The 9,853-nt window shown below is 38.0% G+C and overlaps 1 long non-coding RNA gene across 2 annotated transcripts; it reads left to right on the top strand.

The window, feature by feature from the left end:
- The first annotated feature begins 1,437 nt into the window (after positions 1-1,437).
- On the top strand, positions 1,438-5,859 carry LOC137851414 (uncharacterized). Of its 2 annotated transcripts, XR_011093165.1 has the most exons (4): positions 1,438-1,657; positions 2,490-2,548; positions 2,684-2,827; positions 4,002-5,859. It is a non-coding gene; the product is annotated as an uncharacterized lncRNA (long non-coding RNA). The 2 variants fall into 2 exon arrangements; XR_011093166.1 differs by lacking the exon at positions 2,490-2,548.
- The last annotated feature ends 3,994 nt before the right edge of the window (positions 5,860-9,853 follow it).

Here is a 9,853-nt window from a genome sequence, read left to right on the forward strand (position 1 = left end):
GGCATTTTGCCTTTCCTCAAACATTTCTGTCTTGAAGAACTTGGCCTACAGGCCAAAATTTTGTCCCCAGATATACTTGCTCCAGGAATGGTTCACTGTTAACTTGATACTGGAAGTGAGCCTTTCCACTGAAGTCAGTCAGAACACGTAACTCTCCCTGCCATGGCATGATGGAAATTTTTAATGAAGATGGATGGGAGAAGGCTCATGCTCTGATCTCCAAGCCTTCTACAGGAGGCTCTGATACAGTTAAGTATGAATGGTGAATATTGTTAAATCAAGCAACCTGATTTAGTTGATCTTTGGATTTCTTGTTAAATGAAGAAAATTGTTAAATATGTATTTGCAAAATGTTAGATGTATTGCCACCTCTTTCACAGGTGGAAAAAAAAATAATATTCTTCAGAGGAACAAATCCTTTCCTACATTTATGGACATTTCCATCAAAGGAGTTCATATTCTGAGTCACAGCACAGCCCCACACATTGACTTTAAATGTTGCCCTGTGCAGGGGTCAGTCCTGCTAGATGCTCAGTGACCCTGAGTGATGCTGAAAGCTGAAGACATGTCATCTTGCCTGATGTTCAGCATCCTCCTTATCACAGGTATTCTCCACACTTTTTGTGAAAAGTAAACAGAATTATTGATGAGACATTATGTATTTTCCTGCCTAAGCAATAGAAAGGTAAGGTCTGCAATAGAACTGAAACTATCACAACTAATGTAACAGCAGTTGTGGTTTCTTATATAAAAGAGGACTATTGTAGGGAAAAGGGATATGTAGTATTACTAAGTATTCTGGGCATAGCTTTTAAGCACTGGGAGGCTTTGCATGAAGTTGAATATTTAAATACTCTCTAAATACATTGCTAGTAGGTTCCAATTAAGGCTTGTGAGAAGTATAGTGTAGACATATCAAAATATTCTTAATGTATCTTAAACTTACCAAAATGAGCTTCTCTCAGCATTTACTCATTAGCTTAACTAGTGTAAAAGGCAAATGCCAATATGTACTTAGTGATATGGCATATAATAATATGACTAGACTAGGGAAAAATGTGTAATCTGACTCCATGCTAGGTAAAAAGAAGTACAAAATCATAAGGAAGATAAAATTTTCACATGTAAATAAACTGAGAGCATTGGTTAGGAGTTTAAAGATTACCTTGATTTAGAAGAATTTAGTTGAATTACACTTTACATCTTCACTTTATGTTAATGATTATAATCTTCACCAAAATAAGAATGTACCTTTTATGCCTCATGGAGATGATAACAGGGTTGCTTAAGTAGCACCGTTGTATGGTTGTATATATAAGACTAACATTTTCAGATATATTATCAGCTTAATATCCTAAACCTGTTTTCAACTCATTCCGGTGTTCAGAAAACTCTTAATAAATTAGGCACCTGTATTAATAGACCTAGATACTGATCTTTTTGCTGTAGCAAGATGCATGTAATTTCACTGAGGGAAGGTTATGTTGTCTTTGATGTGAAGATGGAGTATATGTATGCCGTACATAGCTGCCTGTAAGAAAATGGTGAAGAAAAAAGTCTTTGTTTCAGGAATTTCCTGTTCTGAGGCAAGCACTGCAGAAGTCTCTGAGTTCCACTGGTTCTTTGCTGTTCAACACATTTCTCAAAAAGGGGAGAGGTGAATCTCATTTTTCTTCTTTTGCATTAATATTCTTAACTTCTTTTGCAGCTAACATTACAAAAAAGCAGCTTTCTAAAGTTCACTCCCTATCCTCCTTTAACCATTGGTTTCAACAGGTTGTTTAGGCTCATGCTAAAACAGATAAGCAAGTTGATTTCTCCATAAACTACTTCTTCCCAACTGTATGGGCTCTCTGGGGTTCCTCATTTTTATTCAGCTTCTGCAGAGGAATACTGAGCAACAAATTTTGACTAAACCTTTAAAAGATCAAGGTTAAGTTAGATGAATTGCAACCCCAGAACCTGAGGAACAGAGGTCAACAAGGTCTGCTGACATAAGAGTGTATAGAGTTGTTCTCTGGGAAGAGAAGGAGGCTTTTCCAGTAAGAGGAAAGGCAGTACCTCCCCCCCATTGAAAGTGTTTCTGACATTCTGACATATCCTGCGGAATTAATATTTGTAAGTAGTTTTGAAACACTTATTTTGGGATTAATCCAAGAGTACTGCCTCAGTAAAATCATATCATTCTTGTTTTATTTTGAGCTTTAAAAAGTTTTTTATATGTTTTATACAACTTTATATATTATACACTTATAAAATATATAATTATATATGTATATATTTATATATTTTTAAAAACTATGAATTTTGTTCCAGAAATGATCTTTTGAAATGCAAAACTGAAATATACCCGGGCATTTTTGGCCACCTCAAAATGTCTTTTCCTTTTTCATCTTTACATTTTTTTTTTTATTTTTTAAAACAAAATGTTGTAAAAAATCTGCATTTGTATACATTTTGCCTTAAACCACATATTCATTTCCCACTAGGGAAAGATTTTGATTCCAACTGGAAAGACATGCAAGTCAAATGGGATTTGAGAGAAAAGGTACAGATTAGCCAGTGGTACTTGCTTGGCTGGTTCTACAAAATAATGCAATTAACAATATTGCATCAGAACAGAACAATTTCCTTTTTTAAAAAAAGAGCAGGTATTCAGGGAAACTCATCCCTGTCTTTCCAGGAGATTCATGTGCGTCCACTTTGAGAAGAAGCAGGGTGGGAGGTCATGAGAAAAATAGTTTTCAAATCAAGCCGGGAATGATTTCCACAAGGAAGTCCCTGAAAAACACACATTCAGTGTCATCCAAGAGCCCTTGCAGGTTTGGTAAGTTACAAAGTGATGATGCTTCAGAGAGAGAGCTGCCCCAGACTCCTGTTCAAAAATCCAGCATTCAAGAAATGAAGGACTTGGGCCAGAGAGGTGGAAGGATAAAATCCAATGTGGAAAAATAACTTGTTCAAGCACAGATCAGCCTTAAAAAATAAGAAAGCTAAAGTTTTACATAATTAAAGGTGTGGCTGCTCCAGAAAAGTACATGAGCCCAGGGGGATTAAGACTGGCCTAGACCAAAAAGGGTTACTTGGTGATAAATAACTCTTAGAAATGGTAATTATGTTATGCCCTAATGTTATTTACTGCCTAATATTGTTCACTGTGACTCCTTTAATTAATCTACCTGACATTCTCACTAACTCATTCCTTTTATCTTTAGCTGAGATTAAAGGTCCTTTTTATCTTATTGCTTTAATGTTCATTCTTGGGTGAATCTAGTATGAAATTGGATGCCCATGTGCATTTTGAGTATCCAAGTTTTGGCAGACACAGCAAGCTTACTGCCCATTCTAAAACTATTGCAAGCTCTTGACGTTCTTGATCACTCTGAGATCAGTTTACCTGAGACAAGAAAGAAGTTCCTAAAGTACTACATATCCCAGCCTACACAATTTCTCAAAGCAAGTTCAGAGTCACTCGTAGTTTAGTGTAAGAGCCCTGCACCCTTTCCAAAAAAAGATTTCTCACTAGCCTCTCCAGTCACTTTGAGAAGCTATCAAGCTAAATTGCCTTGTAATTTTCCTTTGCTGATTTGCCCAAAAAACTCTCAAACACCCCCTGTTATTTTTTCCCAGGACAGATTTTACTCTCCTATGATATTTTGAACTGCTTTCAATTATTCTGACTGGTCAAGCTCTCCAATGAAAATGCTTCAGTTCTCTGAAGCAGATCCCCCTGATGACTTAGGCAAAAAAATAAATATAATTATTTAACCTTATGATAAATTGTGCATGTTCAGCTTTGTACTGCAAAACACCATCTTATGGCCCTGTACAATTTTGGTGGCTAGTTCACCAGCAACATTTTATCCTCTAACATGTACTTCAGGGCAGATTAAACAAACAACTTGTTTATAAACAATTTAGTGATGAATAGTTATGATACAAAACTGCTTCATTTCCCTCTGCATATACAAAGGATCTTGCTTTCCATTTTCTCTATACAGATGGCACCAGCAGGTTCCTCTTCAGAGACCTTTCAGCAAGTGACCCTGCAGCAACAGAAAGCTTCTTCCCACTGACGAGCATCTTCTGGTGAGTGCTCAGCAAGGGTGGCCTAGAGTCTGGGTCCAGCACTGGAGAATGTCACAGTTGCCTTCAGCATCTTCTCTACAGGTTACAGCACAAATGCCCAGGACTGTTTATATGGGAATATTTTCAGGCAGCAGCCCTTCAAACATAGTGCCAAGCCTTCAATAGCTGAAAACAGCATCATTTCTCTGCTTCCATCTCTCATGATCCCTTTTTCTGCAGCCCTGGCAGATGTTTGATTCCACCATAATCCAAGTCCTTCTTTTCTCCCATCATTTTGTTGTCATTTCCCATCTGTTCACCTGTAACATTATTTCATACTTATGTGGGATTTTAAACATTTTTAACCATATTTAATAAGAATTTCTTAGTGGTTTCTTCATAAAATGAGATGGTGAGCCAGTCTGTTGCTCATTCCTTTGCCTGGCTTGCCTAGCATCTTGTGCTTTGATTTCTGAGCTCTTGGCAGAGATATCTTTTTTTTTTTTTTTTTTTTTTTTCTGAGTTAATATAGCACTGGGTGCGAAGGGAGATCTTGCCCAGGGGCAGAATGGTTAGACATATTCGCTGGAATTACAATGAACAGTAATAATAATAATAATAATAGCAACATTTCTTCAAGGATACCACACATGGGGAGTGAGAATGTGGCCAAAGAATGGCTGTTATTGAATTTCTGATGAAATATTGAGATGCTTCAGTGAAAAAAAATACTGTTTAAAGGTGATAGCTTTTGCTTAATTTGTCTTCATTGGACATACCGAAAATTCACATTCAGTCTAAATTAATGATTCATGATTATTTTGCCATTCCTGATGGATTTTTGTACAATAAGTCTTCAGTTAAACTGAATTCTTTAAGTCATCTTAATGATAATATTACTATTACATGTTAGCAAATTGTTGAACATACAGAGATACCCACAATTTTACAACTGTTTGAAAAAGTGCAGTGATTGTCATCTTTGGAGTATATTTTTTGCTCCTCGTCGTGCTGGATACTTAGGTATCTTGTTTTCCATAGCATACATTTAAATTATATAAAGCAGAATGAAATTCACAAAAGAGAGATATCAAACCACTTGTATGACATTACAACTCTACATGACTACTGCTATAATAATACCCAATACCCTAGGCTATGAGTAGTAATAATTATACTAAGCCTAGCGTAGATTCTCACTAAAGTAATGATCTCTGTTCTGATGCCTACTGATATTAAATACCAATAAAAGTTGGGCCCTTGTTGGGAGATACTAATCAAACATATGTTCTGCCAATCTGATCTATCTCTACTATTATCACATAATGACACTCTACAAGGCACAGGGAGCAGCACACAGCTTGATTCATTTCCCATTATCAGGTAATACCCAAACTGTGCTGTCTATTGTGCAAAATTTCTGTGGATTAAAAGAGAAAAAAAAAAAAAAAGGTGGTAGTTAGAAAAAGAGAGAATAAATGGGACAAATGCCTTCCTGCCAGGTTATGATTGTGAGCCTACATCCTTCAGCTGATGAAAGACGGAGAGTGTTATATTTTATTGCTTATGCTAACTGTTGCTATGTAAGATGACTTGTGACAAGGTAAAGGTGATAAATATAAAAGGCAGCTGTGTTGCGGAGCTATATTGCATTGATGTTTACTTATACTTCCATAAGGCAATAGAATAAAGCCTGAACAATTTGCATCCAATTTAGAAATCAGGAGCATAAATTTAATCTTAAAGGATAAATTGAGCTGTTTCAGTAAAGTATACAAGTATCCATCTTTATCCCAGCTTTATGGTCTTTTGTTGTTGTTTTGTTTTGCTTCCTATCACTCTCTTATTCCAAATGTACTTAAGTGACCTGGCTGTAGGCAGGAACAGCTACAAACATAGAACAAGCAAAGTTAACATATAGTGAGAAACAGTGTCACTGGATGCCCTCTTACACACATGGACATTATGAATAGGAAAAATGTGAAAAGTACCTATATGCAAAAAATAAAAATAAAATAAAATAAAAAATAAAAAGTACCTCTTCCTTACAGGATAACACAGACCTTACAAAGACCCCTCAGAAACATTAAACCAAGAAACTAGTTTGTGTCAGCACAGCTATAAGTTCTGAAATAATAGAGTGAGGTGTTAATAACCTTTCCTAGTTCTACATTGCACTTCATCCAATAACATCAACAAAATAACATTACTCAAGTCAGAGTTCTTGTAAGCTATACCAAGTTTCTCATTTTCTGTTTTGTTCCCTTGGAAAGAATAAATAACGCTGCTATTATTTTTAGATTTTCAACCCAATGTTACTCTACATCACTTGGAGTCTATCAATTTTTGCAGAGCTAGTCATTATCTTTACTAATGAAGACATTTTAGAAATTAGCATAACCAGACATTGTAAACAGTTATAGTCTTGAAAAGTAGAATTAAAAACTGTCCTAGTTCATGGCTATAGCTCCTCCTGAGGCCATAGATTCTTGTCTTAGTTTCTGTGTTTTATACAGAAGAAGAGACTAAAGATGCTAAGCCAGACAGAAAACAGCAGTTGCAGCAAGCCTGGACAAATAGGATGAGGGACAAAACGAGCCTGGGCAAACCCTCAGCCCCTATCGGCACTGATTCAGAAACTCTGGGCAAAGACTCACAGATATGGCAGCCTCTCTGTGCTGAACTTTTACCGCCTAACTTCAGACAACTAAAATTTTTGTATCTAGTCTGAATTGGGCATCCATGTTTCAGCTATTGCTGCTGGAGGGGAACAGACACGTGCAGGATATGATTCACCACATTTGCTGACCCATATACCAAAACAGCATCTTCCCTTCCCTTCCCTTCCCTTCCCTTCCCTTCCCTTCCCTTCCCTTCCCTTCCCTTCCCTTCCCTTCCCTTCCCTTCCCTTCCCTTCCCTTCCCTTCCCTTCCCTTCCCTTCCCTTCCCTTCCCTTCCCTTCCCTTCCCTTCCCTCCCCTTCCCTTCCCTTCCCTTCCCTTCCCTTCCCTTCCCTTCCCTTCCCTTCCCTTCCCTTCCCTTCCCTTCCCTTCCCTTCCCTTCCCTTCCCTTCCCTTCTCCAAACACCTTATCCAAGCAGCTGGACTTTGTCTTAAGGCCCCTTCAAGACTTAGGAAAAACAAACTAGAGTACAACTTCCCTGTGCCATCTGCACTCTGTGAGAGACTCTGTTGCAGCTGTGTGCAGAGAAAGGGCAAATTCAGAATTAGCCTTCTTGTGTCCACCTGTGCTCTCATACTGAAATTTAATCTTTACATGGATGGACAAGAAAGGGAGATGAAATTTCAAAAATTACCAAAACTCAAACACTGCTTAAAATAATATTTAAGTTTTTGTTTGAACTCATATTCACACACTGAATGGCTCTTGATTACAAATGAAAATGCTTATCCCCCCCCCCCCAAAAAAAAAAAATATATATATATATATTTTTCAGTGAAATTTTGTTCTCTCTGTCAAAAATAGAATGCTGGAAATTTAATTCTGAAAACACAGTTTTGAAAAATACAACTACTATTTGAAAACTAACTATTTTTTCTGTTTTCATTTATGGGAAATGTCAGTGTAAATGATAAATTTAAAACAACCTTCCCCCACACACACCCTTCCCAACTTTCTCATGAAAAGCAAATGGTATTTCCCTTTAACTCTACTGGCAACAGAAATGTCAATATAGAAAGCCTTCAGGCATCAGACTGGGTTTCTCTTCAAATGCACAAGGTTAATGAGTGTATTGAGAATCATCAGGAACTCACAAGTCTGAAGGAACCTCAGACCCATCTGCTGGACTATTTGCCCGATGACTCACAGGATGGTTAAAGGTTGAGTTATCTTCATTCAAGACAATAGATAGTGCTTTCCAAGCCTCCATGTATCAACGTGATTGATCCCTCCTACAACCAGATCCTGCAACTAGCTTCCAAAACATTAGAATTCCCTGGAGGACGAGGATGTAACCTGAAAGTGCAGAAAGCTTCACTTGTCTGCTGGTCAGAAATGTTTTTAGCTGTAGTAAATAAAACAAACTACCAGCATCAAGAGGCTTTGAAAATGTGACATCAAAACACTTCTGTTGAAAAATAGTCCAAGACAATACTGTAGCATTGCAACAGAGAAGGACACTTTTTTTCTTCTTCCCTTTATTAAGAAATTTATTTGGTTTTCAAGATGTTATTTAAAAATATATATTCAAGTACATATGACAATTGATAAACTTCTGGGAAGGAAATGATAAAATGACAGATCATCACAGCATCCTGTGACATAAGAAGCTGTTGTTTTGCCCATTTTGTAGTTGGGAAAATGTTTTTCATAACACCATCACACTAAATAGAAGTGTAATAAGTGGTACCATATTTGAGAAATTATGGAATTAGTAGTAGATGTAAAGTAGAAAAGTATATGATCATATATATATAAATATATAAAGTAGAAAAATATATGCTCATTCTGACTAAAAGTGTTACTGCTTGGTTGAGCATGGCTGAACAGTTTGCCTGACACTATGCAGCCAGTGCTGAAGTCTGGATCAAAATTCTAGAGTTTTACCAAAGTTCCATTGGTTTACTTACATATATACAAGTGTATATATATATAAGTATGTATATATATTGATGAGGGAGAAGTGTCTGCCCTCAGCAAGTACGCTGATGACACAAAGCTGGGAGGAGTGGCTGACATGCCAGAAGGCTGTGCTGCCATTCAGTGAGACCTGGACAGGCTAGAGAGATGGGTAGAAAGAAACTAAATGAGGTTTAATAAGAGCAAGTGTAGAGTCCTGCACCTCAGAAGGAACAAGAAGTTATCAGTACAGGCTGGGGGACGACCTGCTGGAGAGGAGCTCTGAGGAGAAGGACCTGGGGGTCCTGGTGGACGACACGTTGACCATGAGCCAGCACTGTGCCCTTGTGCCCAAGAGGGCTAGTGGGATCCTGGCGTGCATTAAAAGGAGCGTGGTCAAGGGAGGTGATCCTCCCCCTCTACTCTGGCCTGGTCAGGCCTCACCTGGAGTACTGTGTCCAGTTCTGGGCTCCCCGGTACAAAAAAGACAGGGATCTCCTGGAAGGAGTCCAGCGGAGGGCCACAAAGATGATACGGGGCCTGGAGCATCTTCCTTATGAGGAAAGGCTGAGAGACCTGGGGCTGTTCAGCCTCGAGAAAAGAAGACTGAGAGGGGGTCTCATCAATGTTTATAAATACCTGAGGTGTGGGAGACAGAGGGATTTGGCCAACTGCTTTTCAGTAGTTTGTGGGGATAGGACAAGGGGCAATGGCTGCAAGTTGGAGCACAGGAAGCTCCGCACCAACATGTGAAAGAACTTCTTAATGGTAAGTGTGACAGAGCATTGGAACAGGCTGCCCAGGGAGGTTGTGGAGTTTCCTTCTCTGGAGATACACAAGGCCCATCTGGACGCCTACCTGGGCAGCCTGCTCTGAGGAACCTGCTTTGGCAGAGGGTTTGGACCTGATGATCTTTCAAGGTCCCTTCCAACCCCTAGAGTTCTGTGATTCTGTAATATATTTAAGTATGTAACTACTTACAAGAAACTTAATTCTGACTTTAATAAACATATTAATCATATTTTTTTGTCACAGTGGTTTTGTGGATAAAATGTTTTATATGCAATAGAAATATGGTAGTATTGCCAAGTATGTTACTTGGCTATAGTTAGATCAGCTATATTTGAATCACAGTTTTTTTTTTTTTTTTTTTTTTTTTGAGCTGTATTCTTAAGTCGCTCTCTTTTAAACAAAAACCTCAGTCC

Source organism: Anas acuta, chromosome 2 (assembly GCF_963932015.1).
Source record: "Anas acuta chromosome 2, bAnaAcu1.1, whole genome shotgun sequence".
NCBI lineage: Eukaryota > Metazoa > Chordata > Aves > Anseriformes > Anatidae > Anas > Anas acuta.